Genomic DNA, 27,745 nt, shown 5'->3' with positions numbered 1-27,745 from the left:
CAAGCAGGCCCTTGCAGAGACAGTTGTTCTTTCACGGGTCGTGAGACGGACACTGCGTCCCGCGGTGCTCCAGTTACAGTCAGAAACCCTTGTACAAAAGCCTTTGTGTAGTGAACGGGAGGCCAAACGAGCCTAGGTGAATTGTTTCTGTGCTGCGTGTCAAACTAGTAAAAAACCGCGAGCATATTTTACGAACAAGTATTAGAATTCGGCTGAGAAACTGCCGGTTTAATGAGTCAGTGAAATTCATAATTAGGTATCACCCAAAGTGTTACTTTGAATCAGGGGCTCGAGTCTCGTGAGCCACCCGATTCTTACTGTGAACGCGCTCGCCGTGGTTTGAAAGGCCGTCTTATTCGTGGGTGTAAACTCTGAAATAGAGGACGTGTGACGAGTGTAAAAGTGTTACCCACTTGGATTACTGTAAGATTTCAGCTGTGACGAGTTCCCCAGGATGTCGGACGTGTATGGACCAGGGATGAAGGACTGCACGCCCGCCACCTCCCGAGTGGTCATGGAGTACTAAGAACTTCACCATGGGTCTCCCGTGGGGGGAGAAACAACGGCCACCAAACAGATGAGTGATGTCCAAATTTAATTTCTAAGCATGACATAACCCGGGGATAGGATTAGCGCTCTTTTGTAAATATCAAAATGTTGTAAGTTAATGCATGTCCTAGATGGAAATTTAATTGATTTTTATAATGTTGAAGTAAAATTCAAGGAAGCTAAATTCCCGGACGACTCATATTTCTTTCTTAATGATTAGCTTATCGTGAGGGTTATATTTTTAGTAATATGTAGAAGGTCCTAGCAAATATGGGAACAAGGTTAGGAGAATATTTGAGTTTCCCGTAGGGGCGGTTGGAAAAATAGTGCTGGCAAGCAGGGAAACATGTCGAAATATTGGTAGTCACTGTCCCACGAGGTTGTCAAATATGCCAGGGAAACTCATGGGTCAGTCAGACAATGCATGCCTAGCTTACAGATATAATCAGTGCATGGACTGCAAGAAAGAAGAAGATCCCGACCGGGAGAGGTACATATTGTGTGATTTAGATAGGTGTGTGGAACCATGTGCAAGTCTCCCGTGATTTTTGATTAATTGGCCATAATGGTTTGGAGTGTTTTCTTTTAATCTATAGCCGGGGTAAGGCCCAGAGGCGGGAGCCCTTAATCTTTGGTCAGAAGGTTTAAATATAAGTGTATTTATATGGTATGAACGAGGAGCCATGAGAGCCATAGGCCCAAGGGAAGAAGATACGCGATATGAGACGTAGCGAGAAGGCCGAATAGGAATTTACGATGAGATGATTGAGAAGTGATCGTGCCCCAGTCTCAGTGATAATAATGAGAAGGGAGTGAATAAAAAGAGTATTTTATGGGAATCCCACGATAATATAAATAAGCAAATGAAATGGGCCAAGGATGTGTCCCCGAGACGAGAAGGTGAACGTTTGAGGGAGAGAAGAATTTGAATGGCCGGGCGAAGTGAATGGCCGGCCTTCCTTGTTGCGAGTGTCTAGCTCTCGCCCCCGTGACAAAAGGGTCCCGTATCCCATTGTGAGGGCTTGGAGCCCGGGTCTGCTCGCGTTCGTTTGTTTGGGTTAAATGGCTTAGCTAAGAATACTTGTGTAATGATAATATCACGGTAACTTCTTTTAAAGGTATTTAATAAATGAGTAGGGATCCCCCCAGATATCCGGCGATATGAGATTGTAACTATTCTAGGGATCTACAGAAACCCACAGTACCTCTCGGTCGGGAGTCGGCCAGTTCGACTCCGGATTACTTGGCGCCCTTGAGCGAGCTGCTCCAAGCTTGCGCTCTGGGCCGGAGACAGTGATAACCATGTTGTTTCTTTTCTAGGAATGGTTCTCCTGTGTGCATGAAGTGTATATATCCATATGTCTGTGTATGTTTCGTAATTATGTGCACATATTTTTGAGTTCAAACAGAACCTATGTGCACGCTGTGTGGTCTTGGTGACAGATGAGGAGTCCGGGGTTTAGCAAAAATGGTATTTGTGTTTGTTTATGCATTATGCAAATGTGTCTTTTAATATGATATTATGTAGTGTAGGCCCCGGTTATGTTCGTGCTTAGAACAGCTAGTAATATTTGTGTATAGGGACATCAGATCATCTCACGGTGTGACCGACAGAATAATGTACAAAATTTCAGGAACGGTATGAATTAATGAGGAAAAATGAACGATAGCAAGTCGCAAAACCTCAATCATACCGTTATGCAGACGACGCCCATGGGCGATTCGTACTTTAAAATGATTATTATTTTCTTTTCCTCCCATATGTGGAGAGTCATTGTATAGAGCTGTGTCAACTTTTTTTTAAATTGTCATATTTGAATAAATTTGCATTCGTAACCCCTATTTTATGATTCTTGTCATTTGTAGCAGTGTTAAGCAGTATCCAATAGGCATTTGAACCCAGAGATCCTACTTTCATATTATAGACATAAGACTCCATCTTAAGTATTTGTTGTTTTGTTTTTCTTTGAACGTACCACTTCCCCAAGTGCTCAGGCTGCCGGGCCGGCACAGAAAGTAGGAAGGGGAGCGGTTCGAAGCTCGTTAAGCAATTCGACCCGCTCTTCAATCCAATCTCATCCGTGGGTGTTTACCCCGTTACGTGGAGGCATTCTTATGCGTGGGTCATCCATTCGAAGCCCGGTAGGGTGTAGTAGGTGGGCCATGGAAAATATTTTCCCACTTCTGAATGGCAGACAGCAGGTGGTGGGAAGTATTATTACTGACCTCCTGAGCACTGGATTGTCTTTGTTTCCTGTTAAATTGTATTATTTAGCACTTACAGAGCCTGTAACTAAAGTTAGTTGTAAAAGAAAGTGTTTTATTGAGTACTGCCTTATAAAGGGTTAAACCATAAAAGTAGTTACTGGGACGTAAAGCCAGCAACATTATCATATTTTTCTTTCGACTAACGGCACTCGAACCTGCTAACAACGGTGTCAGACCTTCATTTTAGAAAAGACCAAGTTAGCTACTTATAAGCAATCTGCCACTTGGGGACAGCCCTTAATGCAGATCAATTGTAAGTGATTGATGGGTCGAATGCGGCACGATGCTTATCCGCTCGGTCGCTATTGGCACGATAATGGCCGGGTCGCATCCGGCACAGTCGCATCTCGCACGTAACCGCTTCTCTCTCAGCAATACTCCGTCAGAACACTGCTATGTTAATGCGTGCAGCTGACATGACAACGGACAGGAGATAACCGGAATTTGAAGGAAGCCTGTTTCAAATGTAAGGCGCTGAAAAGTGTTAATTATTGTGATTTGAAAAATGTATTCTGTATTTGCAAGCTAAGTCTAAATCCTTTCTAACTGATGGTGCGCGCAGCTGTGAGCTTGCATTCGGGAGATAGTGGGTTCGGACCCCACTGTCAGCAGCCCTGAATATGGTTTTCCGTGGTTTCCCATTTTCACACCAGGCAAATGCTGGGGCTGTACCTTAATTAAGGCCACGGCCGCTTCCTCTCCACTCCTAGGCCTTTCCTATCCTATCGCCGCAATAAGACCTATCTGTGTCGGTGCGACAAAAAGCATATTCTAAAAAAATATGATGTGAAATCTTTTATCAGTTCTGTCATTTCAAACAATTCCTGAATGAGAGCAGTAATGGCCCTGAGTTTAACAAGTCACCTTGAAGTCAGAAATGGGCAAAGTATTTCAATTCACGTACGTCAGTTGATTGTAGTTCAGAGTAGTTCAGAGTTGCAGAATGCTTTTTTCCTATACCAGGGCACAATGGGAATGTAGAACGACTATTTTCATTTATCTCTGTACAATGGACTGATAATAGGAACCATTTCAAAGTAGAATCTGTGAAAATCCTCGTAACGGTTCAATATATACTGACTGAGCATATGTCTTGGGATAGCGGAGCACTGATGCGCAGATGTGTTGTCTGCGCACCACACGCCCCCTGTGCCAGCGGCAGTTGTATAGGAGACCTTGTGAGCAGTGGCTGTGCATGTGACAGGTGTAACATGGAACGTCCTCGTGAGCTGACACCGTTCGAAGGGGGTATGGTGGTCGGTGCCCGACGGATGGGAAGTGCGATTTCGGAAGTGGTGCGGGAATTCGGCTTCACACGATCCACCGTGTCCAGGGTACATCGTGAATGGTTGAATGCGGGTGTCACCGTCCACAACAGACGAACGACCGGCCCTCCAGCCACCCTCGATGACCGTGACCGGCGACATCTGAGACGGATTGTCAATAGTGACAGACGGGCAACTGTGCAACAAATCACGGCTCAATTCAACACAGACCGTGCTAGACACGTGTCCCAGTGGACAATCCGTAGGAACATGGGTTCTATGGGGTATGGGAGCCGGCGCCGCACACGGGTGCCACTGTTAACTGAACGTCATCGGGCACAACGACGCGCATTTAACGCCAGTCACCAGGGATGGACACTGGAACAATGGCGTAACGTGATATGGTCGGACGAATCACGATTTCAACTGCACCATGCCGATGGGAGGCACCGTGTATGGCGCAGACCACATGAAGCGATGGATCCCGCCTGCCTCGAAGGTGTGGTCCAGGGCGCTGGTGTCTCTGTTATGGTCTGGGGTACATTTTCCTGGTATGGAATGTGCCCCCTAGTTGTTCTGGAAGAGACTTTGAAAGGTATGCGGTATGTTGAGCTGCTCGGAGACCATCTCCATCAAGATGGCGGCGAGTGAATGTCTCAGTGTGGGTATCCTCTGTGCTACTTTAGTAATATGTGTGGTTAATCAAGGATTTGCTGTCTCGAATTGTGTTGGAATTTCTTCCGAGGAATTTAGTGGTGATGTGGAGTGTAGTGAGTTGGCGATGTGTGACGATATAATGGTGAAATCAATGAGATGGTGTTTATGCGCCACGTGGTCGGGGTGTGACAAGCTTACGCACACTACGGGGCCGGCGTCCTCAACTGCTGCGAGTGATCCGTCTGCAGGTATGCAATGGAACGTGGAAACTTCCTTCGCCCTCTCACAGGCAGGAGTCTGGTTAACTTCGGATCGTAAGTTTTATTTTCCTTCCTTACCGACGGCTAACCTGTCTTGTTTTCTTAAGATCCCAACATCGACCCACGATTCGTTGAAATTACGCTGTCATGCGCGCCGTTCCCCGTTAAGTTTCTTACTAACATTGTTACTCCTGTCTGGTGATGTGCAAATTAACCCTGGGCCGACAACGAATAATGAGTTCTCCGTGTACTGTCAAAATATCAGGTCCATAAAAAATAAGATTACAGACTGTGAACTTCATGTTCAAGAATTAGCTGCTTTCGACGCTATCGCCTTAAGTGAAACTTGGTTGACGGATTTTGTGTTAGACTCTGAAATCCCACTCTCAAAAGAGTTTTCCTTATTCAGGGCCGATCGTAGAACAAGATCCCGGGGAGGGGGTGTTTTAATCACTGTCAAATCTAAATGGCATGCGACCCTACGCTCCGACCTGATGAATGACTGTGAAGCTGTTTGGGTTGAAGTTACATTTCATAACATAAAATATCTATTTGCATGTTTCTATAGACCACCTCGATCTTATCTCAGCTATTCTGAAGCTTTTCTTTCCTCTGTGCTTAAAGCCGTTCATTCCAATGATAACATTGTCATACTATAGGAGACTTTAATCTGTCTGTCTCCTGGATTTCCCCTTCATTAGGTCAACCTTCTAATAGCCTTGACAAATGGTATATGGACCACTATATTACTGGACTGAACTTCAAACAGCATGTCTTGGAAAACACCTGCGGAAATAGTCTTCTTGACTATCTGCTTTCCTACAACGAGCCCTCATCTGTTTCTGTGGGACGAAATATTTTTAACTCCAACCACTAGTCCTTTGAAGCAACTTTCACTCTCACCCCTCCCCGTGCTCCGAGATGTCATCGACCTGTCCTTAGGAGCTCTGTGCCTGTGTGGCGTAAAGTTGACTGGCAGACTGTGAATCGTACCCTGTCCCTGTTACCATGGCATTTGTTGCATGTGGGTGAAGTTCAAGATGCGGTGGACTTATTTTATGATTGGACGCTTGCTGTCATCCGTGACCTCATACCTACTCGTTCGATGTCCAGAAAATTCCCTCCATGGAAGAAGAGTGATACTAAAAGTGCTGAACTACAAAAATCGGTAGCCTGGAGACAATGGAAGAATGCGCCTTCCGAGAGTAATTATAAAATATTCTCGGACTTTCGCAAACATCACAAGTACTTATTAAGGCGGGATTACTCTGACTATATTAACGGAGCCTGCATTGAAGTAAGATACAACAGTAAAATGTTCTGGTCACTTATAAATAACAGAAGAGACAATAAACGAATACCGGAAGTAGTAACCTGGGACCAGTCTGTAGCCAGTGGAGCAGATAGATCTGAATTATTCAATGAATATTTTATCTCTAATTTTGTTAAACCTGTACAGTATGCTGATATTCCTAAAATCAAATCTGTTACTTCCCATAGCCTCAGTAATATTTCCACCATTGAATCTGAAGTGTACTCCCTACTTTCGTCTTTGTCAGAAAATAAACCCACTGGTCCTGATGGTCTTAGTCCTATCTTTCTTAAGAATACAGCAGTAACTCTTTCATACCCTATTAAGGTCGATTCACACATCTCCGGGACGTGACGGCGCTTTCCGTGACGTGACGGCATCTTCCGTGAAAATAAAATATCGTCACCATGTAAATGAAGGGATGAGTTCCAACACTTCCGTTGACGTCATTCGCCGTGACCTTCAGTGCTTCTCCGAGATCCGTGCCGGCAATACGTATTCGCTCGCCAACGATATTTTCTTGTTTTCACGGACGTGATTTCTCCCTTCCCGCCTTCCTGCTTTTCTGCTTTCTTACAGTACTGAGGTTATCTGTGTACGTTTGAACTGTTATTTACCACCCAAAATGAAGGACGAACTGCTGATTGAATTAGTGAAGGCACACTCTTTTCTATATAATTTAGCTGATTCGAAATATATGGATAGTGGTTTGAAGAAGCGTGTATGGGACGAAATTGGCGAGAAAATGGAAGCTGAAGGTAGGTAACTAATGGTTTTTGCTTTTAAGATTAAGAAAATCAGTCTGTCTGTACATAGGCACCGACTTTGGCGCGGCAAGGCACTTTCTGCCCACAACCTACAAAGTCAGGGCATAAAAAATTAATCAACAATTTCATTTATTTAATTTTTCAAGTAATTAAAAGCAAACATAGTGTACTAATGTCACTAATACCTTCTTCTGTAGTAGTTGTAGTAAATAATTTACTAATATCTCACTTTATTGCACAACCTCCCCCCCCCACCTCTAAATGTGAATATCAATCCAAATTTAATGAAATCATAAACATAACATTATAAACAATTCTTATTACAATTATACGAGTATAATCATATACAGTTGGCCTGTATAAAATAATATAATAGTCATAATATACTAATGTTACTAAAAACTGACATTCTTAGAACTTAATATAATAGCATATCAAGAAGGTCTTGCCACGGTACTGAACCAGCTTCTGAGCAGAAATAATCTTTCAACTTATCCCTTATGTAGAAAGCCTCTCTGGTCGAATTCCCACCACGAGGGGGCAAGTTTTGGAGCTGTGGATTGACAAACTCTTGGTTTGTGGAATCACTTGTTTCATTTATAAGCGTGAAAACACTGTCGTCATACTTACTAATGAAATTGTGTAGCACACAAGTCGCTAGTATTATGTTTTCAACGCTTTTCGGCTTTGATTGAATTCGTCTGTTGTAAATTCGAAATTTCTGGGTTAGAATACCGAAAGTGTTTTCAACTACCCTCCGAGCACGGCTGAGTCGATAGTTGAATATTCGCTTTGTTCTGTCCAGTTGTTAGCCTGGATACGGTCTCATAATATATGACTTTAAAGGGAATGCCTCGTCACCCACTATTACATGTGGTATTTCAACAGACGAACCTGGCAGTTGTGCATATCCAGGAACTGATAAGGCACCTTGTTCAAAAGCTTTCCCAATATTAGAATGAGCCCAGACACCTCCATCGCTGTTCTTACCGTACGATCCAATGTCGACAGCAATGAAGTTATAATTGGCATCTACAAGTGCTAATAAAACAACTGAAAATGTTTTCTTATAATTGAAAAACTGGGAGCCACTGTTCGGCGGAGCCTGAATGACGACGTGTTTACCATCAACTGATCCCAAACAGTTCGGCAAATTCCAGCGTTCTTGGAAGTCTTTCACTGTGGCTTTCCACATTTCTTCTGTTGGATGAGGCATTACTTCATGTATCAGTGCTCTTATTATAGCTTCGCAAGTTTCTTTCACAATCTTGTGTACAGTGGAATGCCCAAGACGATAGCTGTAAAATATTGTTTTAAATGAATCTCCGGTTGCCAGGAATCTGAAACAAATACAAAAATACCTACTTTTATGAATTCATCATCAACTTACCATTATGAGTAAACACCAACACAACTCTGCTACAACGATTAAATACTTAATTATTAATTAAATTCGTACCTAATTTCAAAAGTGTGAAGGCCTAAATAATTTATTTCTTTTTCCAGGTGAAAGGTGCAAAGCAAGGTGGAACAATCTAAGGGATAATTATAAGAAGTCGCTGAAAAAACTGAGAACTAAAAGTGGGGATGCAGCAAAAACTGTAAAACGCTACAGATTTGCGGATCAATTAAGTTTCTTGGATAAATATTTCAATAAAAGAGAAACTAAGGGAAACATCAATCTGTCCGCAGATGACGATTTTGAAAATGAAGACGAGGATGAACATGATACTTCAAATACTGCAGAACAACCGCAATCCAAGCAGCAGCCTATACTTCAGGATGTAAACAACAAGGGTATATCTACAGGAAACATCAGTGATAAAACTGATTCTTCGACGTTTTCAACCCCTCGAAGGTATTGTAAGAAAAGGAAGCTACAGGATGAACCAACAGCATCATCGATATTGATGAAATACATCATCGAAAAAAATTATGCGCAGGGTTCAGCCATATCTAACCGGGCCAATGAACATCTACAACACCCCGTTGATGCCTTTTTATTTGGAATTTCGCCTATGTTGAAGTCACTGTCTCCATACTATTTGAGTTTAGCTAAATCAGAAATTTTCGCAACCGCACATAAATATGAAATGATGATGCTGACAGAGCAAAGTACCAGCTCGACAACAGCATCTGGTGAGAGGGCATTTCAACCCGTAGAGGCATTACCAGAAAATGCGACTACAGATCCTCTCAGTTCTTCATCGAGTTCAACAATCAACAACAATTAAGATAACCTACAACTTTATTGGCAGAATTTTGGTGAAAAATCAACTCAGTAACATGACAGTTATTTCAACATCCAAAAGCACGAATGATTTCAGTTATTTTTTCCTGCTGGTTTAAATACATATTTCTTAAATTCTTCATCGTAAAGTTCACGTTTACGGGTGCTGTATTGCTTTTCTTACAAAATATTGTATTTTTGTACATTTATGCTACTATAAAATTGTTGTCATGAACACGGATGTACCTACTTCATTTTAATTTTATTTTAATATTACTTAAGTCTACTTACCGCAGGCATACAGTCAGTCTTTCCATCAGTGTAATTGCAGGTCCCAAAAACGTGTCCCTTCTTGTAATTAAAGGCTCTGCCTTCTTAAACAGCTTACTGAATGTATTTCTGCTCATTCTGAAATATCCGTGAAATTTTACCTCGTCGTCCTTCAAGCACTTATGTAGAGTAGAAAACTCTCCTTCCTCATCCCTGCGTTTCCATATAGGATGAATCCACTGTTTCTTCCTCTCTTTCTCCTCTTCATCCAAGATTATAGCTATCATTAACAGTTCATCATCACTAAAAAAACTCATCATGGAACACTTGATTGCCGACTTATAACTGCACGGAACTGAAGTGTGAGAACAGACGTGAAATATTCATGTCGGAAAGGACGGATACGGAAACGGAGAGCGCCGTCACGTCCCGGAGATGTGTGAACCGACCTTTAGTGTGATATTCAATCGGTGCTTCTCAGTCGGCTACTTTCCGAGCTCCTGGAAACTTGCGTATATCACACCCGTTCTTAAAAGTGGACAGAGGTCGGATATTGCAAATTATCGCCCGGTCTCTATATTGCCTGCTTTATCAATCATTTGTGAAAGGATCATCCATCAGCATTTGCTTGCGTTTACAAATCCATATATATCCCCTCAGCAGCATGGTTTCCTTCCTGGAAGCTCCTGCGTAACTAACTTGGCTATCCTCCTCCATCATGCCCCGTCTGCCATCCACGCGGGCTCTCAACTAGATGTATGCTATATCGACATCGCGAAGGCCTTTGATACCGTGAATCACACCCTTCTTGTGCACAAATTTTCTGAACGGTTTAACGTGCATGGGAGACTCCTAGCTCTAATTAATAGCTTTCTGAGCGAAAGACTACAGCGCGTTGTTCTTGATGGATGCAGTTCTTCTCTCACCACCACCCTCTCTGGTGTCCCGCAGGGTAGTGTCCTTGGTCCACTTCTTTTTGCCCTGTTTATTGATGACCTTATCGATACTGTTTCCCACCATTCATGTGAAATACTGCTCTTTGCTGATGATTGTAAAATCTTCAAGCAGGTCGATTCTCCTACAACAATCCAATTGCAAAATGCACTTGATTCACTGTCAGGTTGGTGTACTACATGGCGTCTTAAACCTCATCCCTCCAAGTGTTCCACCATTTCGTTCACACTTCGTAAATCCCCCGTTCTACAAGAATATCACCTACTGAACCAACCGATTGATCTTGTTGACAATCAAAAAGACCTAGGAGTGCATTTTGACAGTAAATTGTTGTTTGTCTCGCACATAAACAGGGTTACCTCACGTGCTATGTCACTCCTTGGTTTACTGTACAGGTTTTCTGACATCGCAGATGTAAATGCCCTCAGAGCATTCTACGTCTCCTGTATCTTACCTATTGTTGAATACGCCTCTCCAGTCTGGTCCATTTCTGCTTCTTCAAACCTCAGCCACCTTGACCGTGTACAATCTTTTTTCTGTGCTATCGTCAGAGCCAGGGTCCCTGCAAGTGCTTGGGAAACTGAACCTCAAGACTCTTTCTGCTCGGAGGAAAGTAGCCGACCTAAAGCTGCTATACCAAGCAGTTAATGGTCTGTTTAGGTCTCCAGATTTAGCTTCCTTATTCCCCCTCCACGTCCCATCCCGTAATACCAGAATGAAGACCCTATTCCATACTCCTTACTCCCGGCTTTCTCTCACCCAAAGGTCCCTTTCGGTACGTATTCCAACAATGTTTAATGCATTATCTATCAACAACAACCTAGATCTCTTCGTAACGTTTCCTTCCTTCTGTCATGATATTTATCATATAACTTAATTTTCCTTCTTGTTCTTTCCCGTTCTGCTCCTGCATTTACTGTAAATGTATTTTTCTTTGTTAATAACGTTGTTTATGTAAATGTGTATTATACAGAATTGTACAGTTTTCATTGTGTATATTTGTGTCCTTTTTAAATATTTATATATCTTTAATTTTAGATTCATATCTATTGTACATAGCTCAGATCGTTGTAATTCGGCGTTATGCTGTTGCTGATCCTGAATAAATAAATAAATAAAATAAATTTTTGGCCTTCCAACGCCCGGTGGTTCTGCGGTGTTTCAAGATGATAATGCGCCGCCACATCGCTCCCACGTCGCCCGGGAATGGTTCCAGGAACATGCAGTGGAGGTCCAACGACTGCCAAGGCTACCCAGGAGCCCCGATATGAACCCTGTCGAGCATATCTGGGATCTCCTGGAACGCAGGCTCCGTGCCATGGATCCGGCACCCACGAACAGACCAGCATTGGCGGCCGCTCTGCAAACGATTTGGTGTCAGCTGCGTCCAGAGGACTACCAGGGACTTGTCGACTCACTTCCACGGCGTCTCACTGCAGTTCGCAAGGCCAGAGGAGGCCCCACATGCTATTAGGTGACTATCCCATGGCATTTGCTAAGTCAATGTAATCTAAAAGAATTTACATGTGTCTCTTTTTATATGTTAGACACGCCAAAATTTCTGAAGGCAACTGAATATTCGTTAAAGTACCAGCAAGGAGTGTAAATTACTTTCATCGTTTAAATGTTCGGTTCCGTGGCTAAATGGTTCCCGGGTTCGATTCCCGGCAGGGTCTGGAATTTTAACCATAATTGGTTAATTTCGCTAACATGGGGACTGGGTGTATGTGTTGTCTTCATCATCATTTCATCCTCATCACGAGCGTCAAATCAAAAGACCTGCATCTGGCGGCCCGAACATGTCCTTAAGTATAAATACAACTCTCAATGGAGGATTTTTGTGTCTTTCTTTTTAAATAGTTTTGTCCTCATTTTTTAAAAATCAATTTGCACCTGGTCACCCTAGTTTTCGGGCTTAGAAGACGAGAAAGCAAGTACAGATTGTTTAGTCGTTCCCCTCTTGCTATCCTCTTACGTTATGCAGGGTGTACAGATAATGCATCCTTTCACTCCACCCAGAGAGGAGATACAGAGTTCCGATAAATAAAACTGAAATATGTAGCATCAAGATCTACGTCCAACAAAATGGTCGCTGATTTAGCACTCAATGTTTAGAGCATAAATATTCTCAAGATACGTATTATGAGAAAAGAAACCACTTTTTCCTTTGCGAAAATCAAACAATCATAAATGTGTCTCTCGGTCATGGTCATCCATCAATGACTGCTAATTTCAGATGGCCACCATCCATAAGACATAGCCTGCACGGTTGCTAGCTAACACTGTCTGACCATCCAGTCATACCATACATTACAGCCTGCACGGTTGCTAGGGTTACACTTCCGTCACACTTACTTCCGCTAGGCCAACTTCCGTAATGCAAATTTCCAGATGACATATTTTTGACCATTGCTGCCAGGTCTACAAATTAAAAAATCAGTAGATTGTGCTTACAAATTTCGGGAGATTTACCAGAAAACTCGACACTCTTTCCTTTGAGGAAAAATCCCAAGTTGTTCAAATGTATAACTTTTTGGCCCCGGAACATATCGAAATATGGAGGCAATTTCAGTGACGGGTGCAAGACTTCGTTTCGGGGTAATTGTTTTCTAAACGGTAAGTCATTTCACCAAGCAGATTACATAATCGCCGCTCAATTTTGAGAAATCTTTAACTTTGGTCCCATGCTTTATTGTCGTATCACGATTCTTTATACATTAGATAGCACTGTATTTCTCGATTACAGTATAATAAAATCTCTCCAACTCTGTTTTAGCTGGCATTAGGAAAGGAGGCCTGTCATTATAATGAAAACTATCCATCTCTATTCTGAATAGTAGTTGGCATGTGAACTTGCCGTTATTGTAGAAACTCCCGAACTCGATTATGAATAACTGTAGGAAATGTAGCCTGCCAGTATCATCAAAATTTACTCTCTGCATGTAGGCTACAGTAATTTATGTAGAATACCGTTGCGAAGCACGAGTACATTTGCTAGTAATAATAATCACCTTAATTGCCCAGCATTTGCTGATGACATTGCTATCCTATGTAACAACAGACAGGAAGCAATCCAGTCTGTGGAAAAACTCCATGATATAGCAGCAAAAACAGGACTACAAATTTCTTATGAAAAGATGAAATGAAATGGCGTATGGCTTTTAGTGCCGGGAGTGTCCGAGGACAAGTTCGGCTCGCCAGATGCAGGTCTTTTGATTTGACGCCGGTAGGCGACCTGCGCGTCATGATGAGGATGAAATGATGGTGAAGACGACACATACACCCAGCCCCCGTGTAAGCGAAAGTAACCAATTAAGGTTAAAATTCCCGACCCTGCCGGGAATCGAACCCGGGACCCCTGTGGCCAAAGGCCAGCACGTTAACCATTTAGCCATGGAGCCGGACTATGAAAAGATGAAATATATGGAAGGGACTAGATCAGGTTTTAACAGACAACCGTTAATCACCAAATATGGAAATATCGCTCAAGTAGACAAATTTAAGTATCTGGGTGAAATTGTTGCACAGGCGGGGTTAAATCAGCAAGCTAACAAAGAAGGGATTTGTAAAACTTCAAAGAGCATACAGAATTACTTGGAACAGATACAATAAAACAACTATATCGTTTTGCCAAATTTTCTGTAACACCCCCTCCCCACCCCCGACTAAATACAGAATGGTCTGAAAAACGTAAAAAAAAAAAAAAAAAAAAAACCCAACTCAGCGAGAGGATGAAAAGATATTGGGAAGAGGAGAAGAAGAACCAAAAAACTGCTAATAAGTTCACACGTGCTCCTTATTTGGGCATAACGAATTAATAATAATAACAATAATAACTTACTTACTTATCCGGCGCTACAGCCCTGCGTGAGACTTGGCCTCTTCTACGATAGTCCGCCATCTACTTCGATCCTGAGCGGCTGGTCTCCATGGGCGGATGTTCATTGCCCTCAAGTCAGCTTCAACTTCATCACTCCATCTATTACGGGGCCTTCCTTGTCGCCGTCTTTTGTCTACTCGGGATTTAACTACTTTCCTTGGCATTCGATCTTCCTCCATTCTTTCCACATGGCCAAGCCATCGCAGTCTCTGTGCCTTAATAAATCTAACTATATCCTCCTGGTCTAATATGTTTTGTATTTCAGCATTCGTCCTTATCCTCCAACCATTCTGGTCTTGAATTGGGCCATATATTCGTCTAATAAACTTTCTTTCAAATATCTTTAATTTATTTGCGTCATCAACTAAAAGGTTCCAGGCTTCTGAGCCATATGTCACTACAGGTCTAAATAATAATAATAATAATAATAATAATAATAATAATAATAATAATAATAATAATAATAATAATAATAATAATAATAATAATAATTGGATATCGTGACGATGGTATGGAAAAGCGCTCTAGTACTGGGAAAGAAGCGACTCTGACCTACCTGAGGTGCAACTCCGGCATTTGCTTAATGTGAAAATGCGAAACCATTGAAAACGATCTTCTCAGATGCTGATCTACCTCGCGTTGCCAACTTACTCTGTGAAATATTTCCACGTTTTGGAAAATTTTGCGAGCAGTATGAGAAAGGTCTTCTGTTTTTCTTTTTAGAATATCCATAAAGGAAAAACTACGTATGATTTGAAGCAATGTAAAATCAGTATTACTGTAACAAATGTGATCACGGTTTGGGTCACGGGAGATGGTGGGTTCGAACTCCCCTGTCGGCAGCCCGGAAGGTGGTCTCTCGTGGTTTCCCACTTTCACACCAGGCAAATGGAGGGGTTGTACTTTAATGAAACCCACGGATGCTTCCTCCCCATTCCGAGCCGTTTCCTAACTCATCTTTGCCATAAGACTTATCTTTGTCGCAGCGAAGTATAAAATAAAAACAAAAACATGATCACTTACAAACTGCAGATTTTCGCCAACCATTGTTTGAAGCGGGGTCGATAAACTGCGCACACTTCTCAGGTATACGACTTTAAATAATCTGCACACGTGTAAGCTATTTGCACATGCAGACTTTAGATACGTAATCTAAACAGATTAACATCCTAAGTAATAAAACGTCATATGTAAATTGCACACACAGCTTACAGCGCTTGTTTCCTTTTAAAAATACTCGTGCATTTAAAACTACTCTCAACTGCATATAGAGTTTATAGTATGTAAATCCTTAAAAAAAAAAAAAAAAAAAAAAAAAAAAAAAAAAAAAAAAAAAATCAAATTACAATACCGTAGAACTCCGCTAATCCGAACCCCGCAAATACGAAACTTCGGATAATCCGACCAGAATCCGTGAAAAAGGAAGAAATAATAAATCCCTCCTGCAATGTAAAGAAAGGATTTAATCAAGGTAAAGTGCCTGAAAAATATTTTTAACCCACCATATACCGGAACAGAATCCAAATATAGTACCATATATTGTTAATGAAATTATAGTATAATGTAGCTGTAATGGAATTCAAGCTATAAAGAAGAAATGACAAACACAGTAAGCAGTTTCGTTCTGTACTTAAAAAGCATATTTCTTACATAAAAATGACATTCGTGTATTTTGTAATGAACTCTTTAACAAAACTGTATGTTCATCTTAATTTAGGTAAATTTCATATTTGTATTGTTATTGCGCCTGTCAGCCCTGTCGTAGACCTCTTCGGTATTTCCTGGAAGGGATGAGTGAGTCAGTCCAGGGACCTCCCAGCCGGCCTAAGGGCATGTACCGGCCTCTCCTTGTACTCTGCTTCGTCTGGTGTCTGCGTAGACTGTCTGGAAGATCATCATTGGGGTAATCACATACATGGGATTGTAAATAAAGGATACAGATCTCTGCACATGGATATGAGGGTGTTTAGGGGTTGTAGTAAGGATGTAAAGGAGAAGGATACAAGTCTCTGGTAAGACCCCAACTAGAGTATGGTTCCAGTGTATGGTACCCTCACCAGGATTACTTGATTCAAGAACTGGAAAAAAAATCCAAAGAAAAGCAGCTCGATTTGTTCTGGGTGATTTCCGACAAAAGAGTAGCGTTACAAAAATGTTGCAAAGTTTGGGCTGGAAAGAGCTGGGAGAAAGGAGACGAGGTGCTCGACTGAGTGGTATGTTCCGAGCTGTCAGAGGAGAAATGGCGTGGAATGACATTAGTAGACGAATACGTTTGAGTGGCGTCTTTAAAAGTAGTAAAGATCACAATATGAAGATAAAGTTGGAATTCAAGAGGACAAATTGGGGAAAATATTCGTTTATAGGAAGGGGAGTTAGGGATTGGAATAATTTACCAAGGGAGATGTTCAATAAATTTCCTTTTTTTTTTTGGCAATCATTTAAGAAAAGACTAGGAAAACAACAGATAGGGAATCTGCCACCTGGGCGACTGCCCTAAATGCAGATCAGTATTGATTGATTGATTGATGAAAGGCGAAACTCGAATATTCTCATTCCGGCTGAGCCCGAAAGATTCTAGTACTCCATCACCAGGGATATAAAAAGAGGGTCCCCAGGACCAGGAGTCTGACAGTGTCAGTTTCAGAAAGTGGAGAGAATGTCGTCGTGGTGGGCTGTTGGAGAGTTGTCGCCGTTGACAGTATTGGAGTAGTGTGTTGGAGAATAATGTCAATGTGTTGTCATTGTGTAGTAAGGCTTTTCGCAGATGATGTTATTCTGTACAGAGTAAGAAATAAGTTACAAGATTGTGAGGAACTGCAAAATGACCTCGATATTGTTGAGAGATGGACGGTAGGCAATGGTATGATGATAAACGGGGTTAAAAGTCAGGTTGTGAGTTTCACAAATAGGAAAAGTTCTCTCAGTTTTAATTATTGTGTTGATGGGATGAAAGTTCTTTTGGGGATCACTGTAAGTACCTAGGTGTTAATATAAGGAAAGATCTTCATTGGGGTAATCACATACAGTAAATGGGATTGTAAATAAAGGATACATATCTCTGCACACGGTTATGAGGGTATTTAGGGGTTTTAGTAAAGATGTAAAGGAGAGGGCATATAATTCTCTGGTAAGACTCCAACTAGAGTATGGTTCCAGTGTATGGGACCCTCACTAGGATACTTGATTCAAGAAATGAAAGAAAAAAAAAAAAGAAATGCAGCTCGATTTGTTCTGGGTGATTTCCGACAAAAGAGTTGCGTTACAAAGATGATGTTCACACCAGGAAATTGCTGGGGCTGTACCTTAATTAAGGCCACGGCCCCTTCCTTTCCACTCCCAGGCCTTTCCTGTCCCATCGTCGCCATAAGACCTCTCTGTATCGGTACGACGTAAAGAAAAAAGAAAAACAAAGATGTTGCGAAGTTTGGGCTGGGAAGACTTGGGGGAAAGGAGACGAGCTGCTCGACTAAGTGGTATGTTCCGAGCTGTCACCGGAGAGATGGCGAGGAATGACATCAGTAGACGAATAAGTTTGAGTGGTGTCTTTAAAAGTAGGAAAGATCACAATATGAAGATAAAGCTGGAATTCAAGAGGACAAATTGGGGCAGATATTCGTTAATAGGAAGGGGAGTTAGGGAATAACTTACCAAGGGAGATGTTCAATAAATTTCCAATTTTTTTTGCAATCATTTAAGAAAAGGCTAGGAAAACAACAGATAGGGAATCTACCACCTGGGCGACTGCCCTAAATGCAGATCAGTAGTGACTGGTTGACTGATTGAATGATTGATTGATTGATTGATTGATTGATTGATTGATTGATTGATTGATTGATTGATTGATTGACAGTTGGGTTGGTGCTGTGTTGCTGTCTTGTCGAATGATGTGTTGAAAAGTTGCATGTGGAGCAGTCACGTTGATTGAGTTGAGTTGACTTGAATTGGTTTTGCGAGTTATCTGCCTTGTCTGAAGTCTAGCCGAGTGTACAGCAGTTGTGTGACTGTGTGATATTAGCCTTGTCTGGAGTCGAGCCAAGTGTCGTCATGTTGCGTGATAGTCAACAGACTCGTGTTCGAACCCAACTATAGGGATCTGTTGAGCAAAGCGAAATGAAAGGAGGGCTGTCAATGAAGATTTCGAAAGGGTCGCCCGTTCCAGGTAGACTGCCAAGCTGGAGATCTGCTGTAAGTACGAGAGATTTTGTAAACAGCCCCTAATTTGTGAATTGTTGTAATTTCCTTTCAAGTACAAGTACACAAGTGTGTGTGTGTGTGTGTGTGTGTGTGTGCGTGTGTGCGAACTAATTAGGTAATCCTAAATTACATTAAATCAAACATAGTGTTTCATTCGTGACAGTATGAACACACAGTAACAACTAGAACAGTTGGTAATTCCCTTTTGGAATTTTTTTCATAAGGAACTAAACCTACTACGTTGCTTTGTAAATGCTAATGCTGTAACCGTAAGCGATCGCGTGTATCATATATGATACATTAGGTGTTTTATATTTTTGGCTCAGACATTTAGTGTAACTTGTGGTGACCTGTCTGGTCATATTTGATGCATTATGTCTTTTGTTTATGTTCACTTCTAATTGTTTTCTATTGAAAGGTAAGCTATAAGTGACAATACGGTGTATATGTCAAAACTCGGCATAGGCGCGGACGTATCATATGCTACCATCCTAAAACTTATCCTACAGACTCTTCTCTCCAAGAAGAAAAATCCCCAAATTCTGCTTTTACAGGTAGGTTATATGACTTTGTGTCCCTTACGATCAAACTAAACAGAAAACAGACAATGTTAATACCTCAATATCCTTCCCGGAACATCTGAGAGATCCCGTGCCAAAATCGTTGCCCCCGCCACCATCATTTTTTGCAGATATATTTTGTTTCGTAAAAGCCCATTAAAAACACACACACACAATTAATTTAAATATCTACATTTGGCATTGGGTTTCTACCGTACTCTATCGGATGTACGAGGCATGTCGTCCAACAATCACAAACCGTTATTAAAGGGATCAGAACAATTGAAATGAAGACAGAAACAGACTAACATTCTTGCTCGCCCTTTTCAATCCAGATTCATATGGAACAAGAAACGTAACGTCGTGTCAGACGAGGCCTGCAGCCAAATGCCTCAAAGACGCCGCTACGACATCTGCAAAACACACTTTTTTGATGTCTAGTGTATACGAAACTTCAAGATCCGTCAAAAACCTGAGGTCGAATTTCTGTACGAATGTAGTATTTCTTTCATCCCTGTCATCTTTCAAAAGTAAACAAAGAAGTTGTGACCAAGAGAACACGATTTTTACTTGAACATATTGAAAGTTTGTTAAATTGCAACTTCCTTCCACAGTCACTGAGTGTAACATTAAATTATAAGTAATTTTGTAATGCCTATTTTACACAATGATGCTTATTTATGTGCATATTTTGGCTATGTTTAGAGCCTATATGCCAGCCTCTTTTAACTGTTTTTAGAGCCTATAAATCCTGGTCCTACTTATGACTCAGTAGTTCGTACAATGTAGCGCGTGTAAGGTGGTTTGGCATTACAGCAGGTTTTATAGCCTGAGCCACACCATATAAAATAAATCAATACATAAGTATAAAGCAGTGAAAGAAAATTATTCTTTTAGTTCAGTAACTGTGTAATTATATAAACACTATCTTACGATATTTTGTCCGTGTCCTGTCTCTGACGATTTGTAGCAACAGGTTAGCATAACAACATCTGGACGGATTAAACTGAAAATGCTTAAACCTATTTTAATTTTGATATCTTTAATATTTTTTCCAGGAAACTTCAAGAGGCGAAACCAAGCACTTCGGAACCACGAGAATACTGACAAGAAAACCTTTCAAAAATGGAGCTGACAGTCAAAATTTAAGTTATTGCATTTAAAAGAACAAGTAAATTAGTAAGAAAAAGGGACTAAATCCACTTTTTTATGCCAAAGGATGTAGTATTTGAAAAGGCGGTGGCCGAAGAGATGATGCTTGGAAACCTGCACAGTATGTCCATCCCGTTTCAAACACGACGAGTTTGAAAGACCGGGCGAGTTGACCGTACGCGTAGAGGCGCGCGGCTGTGAGCTTGCATCCGGGAGATAGTAGGTTCGAATCCCACTATCGGCAGCCCTGAAAATGGTTTTCCGTGGTTTCCCATTTTCACACCAGGCAAATGCTGGGACTGTACCTTAATTAAGGCCACGGCCGCTTCCTTCCAACTCCTTGTCCTTTCCTATCCCATCGTCGCCATAAGACCTATCTGTGTCGATGCGACGTAAAGCCCCTAGCAAAAAAAAAAAAAAAGAGTTTGAAAGAAAGTCATCTTCCGCGAAGGCCAATGTTTATGCGCTTGAGTGTACATATAGAGTGTGGTATTGACCCACTATCAATTTACAACAGAAGAGGAAGATTGCTTTCCTCGCCCAGCCAGAAGTTGCTATTATCTATATAAATAAAATCGTAACGATCGTGTGTCTGTACATTGACTATTTTGGCGAAATTTTCATTCAGTTATCCGTTTCAGGTGTGATAATGACCATCTGCATATTTTTTAAGGTTTGGTGTCTGTTTGTCTCAGTTCTTATAACTTTAAAACTACCGGATATATTTCTACCAAACTTCGCATTTAGAATCTATCTGTCCTTGGGTAGGTTTTAGGGCTAATACTGTTTCTAAATCCCTGAAGTGACTGGGAGTTTATACTATACCGAAACCGTGATTTTGCACTCCCACAAAATACACACAACTAAACCTAATGGAAACACCTGCCTTTACGGAAATCAATTTCTAAAACTTTTTTCTCATGTGCATCATTTCGATACAGGGATTAATGAGGGAGATATCATTAACGGACCATTTTCCAGTCTAACTTCCAGCGGACTTAGCCTATGAGAGGGTGCGTGTAAATCATATTATTCTTATAACTGCAAAACTACAGGGAATATTTTAACCAAACTTCATATTTACCATCCCCATGTCAAAGGTAGCTTTTAAGGTCCATAGCATTTAAAATATCAGGAGTGGACTGAGGTGTTTTAGGAAACCGAAAAGTGATTTTTTTACTCTCCCACAACATATTACCAGACCAACCTTGATGAAAATCCATTTCTAAAACCGTTTCCTCATGTGCACTTTTTCGATAGGATGATTAATAAGTGATATATCATTAACGGACGGTTTTACAGGCGAAATCCAGTGGACATATCCCAAAAGGTGTTTACGTGGAGCAGATTCCTTGTCTATATAAATAAGATCGTAACGACGATGTGTCTGTACATTGACTATTTCGGCGAAATCTTCATTCAGTTATCCGTTTCAGGCGTAATAATGACCATCTGCATACTTTTTAGTTTTGGTGTCTCTTTTCTGTTTGTCTTGAAAACTACTGGATGTATTTCTACCAAACTTCATATTTAGAATCCATCTGTCCTTGGGTAGGTTTTAGGGCCAATATTTTTTCTAAATCCCTGAAATGATTGGTTTTTTACGAAACCGTGAGTTTTCACTCCCACAAAATATACAGAACCAAACTCAATGGAAATCTACCTGCCTTAATGGAAATACATTTCTAAACCTTTTTTCTCATGTGCACCATTTTGGTTGCCTGCTGCCATTTCCTGATGGATACAGTACTTTTGTATCCATCTCTTGGCACAGGCCAGAGTAAAGTGTAGCTTTCACCGAAGTCCCAGTCTCATCCATGGCTGTGACAATATGGAAGCTGCTGGGGTATGGGTGGTGTTGAGTAATGACATTCAGAGCACGACTAGTGCATCTGAGTGTTATGAAAAGAGTTGCTCATAGGGTCAGTCGTGCTGCAATAGCACTTTCTGACCCAGTGAGGAAAGCAATGGCAAACTACCTCACTCCTCGTCTTGCCTAGTACGCCTCATTTTGGTGCTGCCATTGGTTTTTGCGTATAACCGCATAACTTTTGGTGGTGCTATTTAAGGATTCAACCAGCCTCTGGGCTGATGACCTAACAGACACACAGCATCATTTTGATACGAGAATTAATAAGGGAGATATCACTAACGGACCATTTTTCAGTCTAACTTCAAGCGGACTTTTTTGTTTTAGCTTTTTTGTGTATTGTCTGTTCGTCCGTTTGTTGAGTTCTTATAACTGGAAAACTACTCTATATACCTTATGTCTGTCCTTGGGTAGGTATTAGGGCCAATATTATTTCTAAATCCCGGATTGGTTTGGGGGTTTATAGGAAGTCGAAACAGTAATTTTATCCTCCCACAAAATATACATGACCAACCTTAATGAAAAACCAATTTCTAAAAAGTTTTTCTCATGTGCACCTTTTCGATAGGACTATAACGAGGAATTATGATTATTATGACAGGCTGTCATGTCATTTCATGTTGGGTAAAATGGTTAATTAAAGATATATTTTACTCTTTTCGATAGAAGAGATAATGAGGGAGGTTATCATCAACGATTGGTTTCATGAGACTTCAGCCACAGTACCACGCCCAGTTTCAGATGAACAACAATATATAACCGAGAAATACGGAGAATTACGCTCAACTTCGGACCAGGGCTGTACCGTTCAATAAACTCTGTAATCTACCCCATACTATCCCCACTTTGTTCAGCTTTATCGTACTTCATGTTACTGCCACGTGCTTTCGTAGAAGAATATCGGTTTAAAATGCCGTATTAAACGTTTGAATACAGGCATGTAACTTCGCTTACAGTAAATTCATGAAGGAATCTTGAAACCGATTACCAATTCCCGTGCGAAGAACGGGTAAATATGCGAGTTTATATATGTCTGCCAAGCTTACTGAAATGCACGTACCAACTGATCCTATGAGCGACATCTTCACACCATTCATGATAGGGACTGGCTGCATAAGGGATGGTATTACTAGCATAGCGCATACCTCAGTCACTTTCATATCGTCAGAGTCAAAGATGAAACTGAGACAAGATCAATGGAAGTAACAAATCTGATCTCGCCAAAAAAGGCAGACACATTATTTACAGACTTACATTTCTTAGGACATTAAATGTTTATATCTATAATCTGTCTGTCAGGTCATCAGCCCAGAGGCTGGTTGGATCCTCAAATAGCACCACCAAAGGTTATGCGGTTATGAGGAAACCCCAAAAACCAATGGCAGCACCAAAATGAGGCGTACTAGGCAAGATGAGGAGTGTGGTAGTTTGCCATTGCTTTCCTCACTGGGTCAGAAAGTACTATTGCAGCACAACTGACCCTATGAGCAGCACTTTTCATAACACTCGGATGCACTAGTCATGCTCCGAATGCCATTACTCAGCATCACCCATACCCCAGCAACTTCCATATTGTCACAGCCATGGATGTTGACTGGGACTTCGGTGGAAGCTACACTTTACTCTGGCCTGTGCCAAGAGATGGATGCAAAAGTACTGTATCCATCAAGAAATGACAGCAGGCAGATATCTATAATAGTTCTTCTAAATGCAACAGGTTAAATTCTGCACTGCGAGCTGCATTTTCGGAAAGTTCCCTTGTGAGCCATAGTTTCAATCGCAGAAGGTGGCGCTGGTACGGGATGCACCCGTTAAGGCGGTTCAAGTTAAGTACGACACAATTCGCTCTCGCGACCCCACGAGATTATGCAGAATGCGGTCGAATAAGATGATTTAGTTTTTTCCAATTATTGTTGTATTAATTTACAACTGAACAGTGAACTGCTGAAATCAAATATTTTTTTTTTCCATTTTTCAGGAGACATAAAAACTGTATACTACCATTTGGATTATTAACATTTAACTGGAATTATTTTAAATTCAAAAGCTTCATTCTGCTTATATTCAAAGAGTAACTTAGTGGGTATTATTTTGATTTTTCTTTTTTTTTAAGTTCAAATTTTCTCGACGCTTGGTTTCAACAACTGACACTGTTATGAACGAATTTTTTATTTACGGGTTTACTGGTATAAAACATATCAATACAATTTGATATGAAGGCTGCAAATTTTATAATGACAACTCTGCTTTCTAGCAATGAATTTAGTGTTACTGGCCAAGAACGTAGCTCTTCACAGAATTCTCACTCTTCAATCAATCAATCAATCAATCAATCAATCAATCAATCAATCAATCAATCAATCAATCAATCAATCAATCAATCAATCAATCAATCAATCAATCAATCAATCAATCAATCAATCACCATTGATCTATATTTAAAGCAGTCTCCCAGATGGCAGATTCCCTGTCAGTTGTTTCCCTGAAGGGGGAGGCGGGCCACCTACAGTAGATTCTCGGCCGGATATTTCTGGCCATGGAGATTTGATATGGTGAAAGAGATGTGCGGTGAAGGTGAGGGTGTTTGTGGCCGTGGCCGATTCGTCTTAGGGCAGGAGAATGGAAAACCACGAAGAATTATTCTCAGGAGAGCCGAAGGTGACGACCAGCTCCTCTCCGTCCCCCGAATGCAAAACTGTAAGCTGTGGCCACCATTCTTCTGCAGAGTGTATATTCAATGGCTTTATTTCATTTCCATATTTGAAATAGATATCTGATTAGTCGGGTAGGCAACTGAACTGCTGCCCATTAAACTTAGAATGATGTCTCTATTTCTAAAATGTACGTCTCAAACTTATTCGCATTGTTGTTCCAGGTAAGGTTAATATTTACCTGCATGATTCTTCAACTGCTTTCCTTCTAGCACAATCGCCTCTGTAATTTCGATAAGATAGTCCAGTGTTACCACCACAAGAAAAGAGGAGTACAAGTCTACCAATACGCGCGCGTATACAAGGAAAGTGTGTTGAAACGAAAGAATTCAGTGACATATTTGGTTTCAAGAACTAACAGGGAAAAGAGCACCCTGGCTTGTTCGATTTCAACAACACAATACCGGCTATAGACCTAAGCGTAGTATTCAGTGAAAAAAAAAAAAAAATGGAAATAGAACATTTTGAGGTATTTGATTTCAACGATCGACGATTCAGATATCTTTGGGCCTTTGAATGCTTTGAAACTGGGCAAAATAAAAAGCTTTGTGACTTGTAGTGGTCCGCCTCTGTGGTGTAGTGGTTAGTGTGATTAGCTGCCACCCCCGTAAGTCCGGGTTTGATTCCTGGCGTTGCCACGAAATTTGAAAAGTGGTGCGAGGGCTTGAACAGTTTCCACTTTACCTCGGGAGGTTAACTGAGTAGAGGTGGGTTCGATTCCCACCTCAGCCATCCTCGAAGTGGTTGCCGTGGTTTCCCACTTCTCCTCCAGGCAAATGCCGGGATGGTATCTACAGTAACTTAAGGCCACGGCCGCTTCCTTTCCTCTTCCTTGTTTATCCCTTCCAATCTTCCCATCTCCCACCAAGGCCCCTGTTCAGCATAGCAAGTGAGGCCGCCTGGGTAAGGTACTGGTCATCCTCCCCAGACCCAATGTCTCACGCTCCAGGACACTGCCCTTGAGGCGGTAGAGGTGGGATCCCTCCCCTGAGTCCGAGGGAAAAACCAACCGTGGAGGGTAAACAGATCAAGAAAGAAATAAAGAAAGAAAGACTTGTAGGTACAGCTAAATGCCGATGCTAATATATGAAAATAACGACACAGGCAGCTTATCATAATACTGACCTCATTTGGACTGTGCACTTAGCATGCAGCTGTTATATTCCTGCTGACGTAATGAGAGGTGTGTAAGCAGCATGCACTCTCATTGGCTGATTTTATTAGAGGAAAGCACGGAGAACTGAGACCTACTATCCAGAAATCGTTGACCTCGCTTGCTGGCGACGGCTGTGAAAGTGAACTTCGTACCTTTGTCGAGCTACTTTCTGTCAGACAGAAATAATTACTGTACTTGCTCACAAAGACGAGCGGATATATTATTTCCACATCAGATAACTAATAAATGGTAGTAAAACTTAGTGGTCTTTCCGGCACAATTATACGCTAGAGTGCAGAGCAGTGAGGACTTCATAAGTTCCAAAATTAGAGTATATAAGGATTACCTAGAAATATAAATATTTGTACATTTCTAAATGTATTTTAGTGTGATCCTTCTATTTTAATTAAGTTGCTCCTTTTTCAGGTATAATTCTGTTACCATACAGTCGAATCTCGATATCTCGAACCCCCATTCCTCAGTATCTCGAAGTAACTTAAATTTCCCAGTAGTCTGTCCTATTCTTCACGTGCATTTATTTCTGTATTACTCGAAATTCGGTTACACGAATTTCTCGATTTCTGGAATCAAACATTTCCTCCCTTGACACTCTCTCTCTCTCTCTCTCTCTCTCTCTGTCTCTCTCTGTAACTCGAATTTTGTGTAACATCAACTGTGCAATATGGCAATTGTGGTTTGTGAGGAACAATTAACAAGTAAAGAAAGGGTTACAATGATACTGGAATATGATGGGAACCGAAAAACAAAACCTTGTAGTGATCGGAAAATCGGCGAAGCCTCGCTGTTTCTCGGGTGTGGATTAATTAATTACCGGTCACGTACGAAAGCAACCCTCCAAGCTCCATTTACGATTCTCGGCTGCGTGGTATTGACGAGAATTTCAACGTGAAGGGAGGAAAGGTTAACAGTAACAAGCAGAACAGACTAACGGATTTTTTTCAAAGGTGTTAACGGAGGTATGTTTCTTGTTTCACTATTGTATGTACTGTATCCTGTCTTCTAAAAAGTTAATATCATAAGGGTTATAATTAAAGTCATGCCGTAAAATAGTTAGTATACTTTTAAATACTGTTAAAAATATTGTATTCAGTATAAGCCCATAAATACATATGATTCAATTATATGCTATACATGCTCAAAAGCGGTATTCTCTATATCTCGAAATTTCGATAACTCGAAATAAAATTTAGCTCCCGAGGTGATTCGAGATATCGAAGTTCTACTGTATTTTTTTACCATATGGTATATTTATTAGAATTTAGGTTTGGAAGACTGAGAAACCTAACAGGTATAAACTTATTTATTTATTTATTTATTTATTTATTTATTTATTTATTTATTTATTTATTTATTTATTTGATTTATTTATGATTCGAGATATCGAAGTTCTACTGTATTTTTTTACCATATGGTATATTTATTAAAATTTAGGTTTGGAAGACTGAGAAACCTAACAAGTGGTTTTCGGCGACGCAAAGATGGAAAGGGGTTGGGAAGGAGGCGCCCATGGACTTAATTAAGCTACAGCCCCAGCATTTGCCTGGAGTGAAAATGGGAAAACATGGAAAAACATCTTCAGGTCTGCCGACGGTGGAATTCGAACCCACCATTTCTCGAATTCCAGCTCAGAGCTACACGACCCTAACCGCACGGCCAACTGGCTCGGTCT

The 27,745-nt window shown here is 41.1% G+C and overlaps 1 pseudogene; it reads right to left on the bottom strand.

The window, feature by feature from the left end:
• Positions 1 to 7,496: 7,496 nt before the first annotated feature.
• Positions 7,497 to 8,294, bottom strand: LOC137501898 (uncharacterized; annotated as a pseudogene).
• Between the last annotated feature and the right edge of the window lie 19,451 nt (positions 8,295 to 27,745).

Source organism: Anabrus simplex, chromosome 8, assembly GCF_040414725.1.
Source record: "Anabrus simplex isolate iqAnaSimp1 chromosome 8, ASM4041472v1, whole genome shotgun sequence".
Taxonomy (NCBI): Eukaryota; Metazoa; Arthropoda; class Insecta; order Orthoptera; family Tettigoniidae; genus Anabrus; species Anabrus simplex.
The sequence above is the reverse complement of the archived record's forward strand: the minus strand, read 5'-3'. Positions and strand labels throughout refer to the sequence as shown.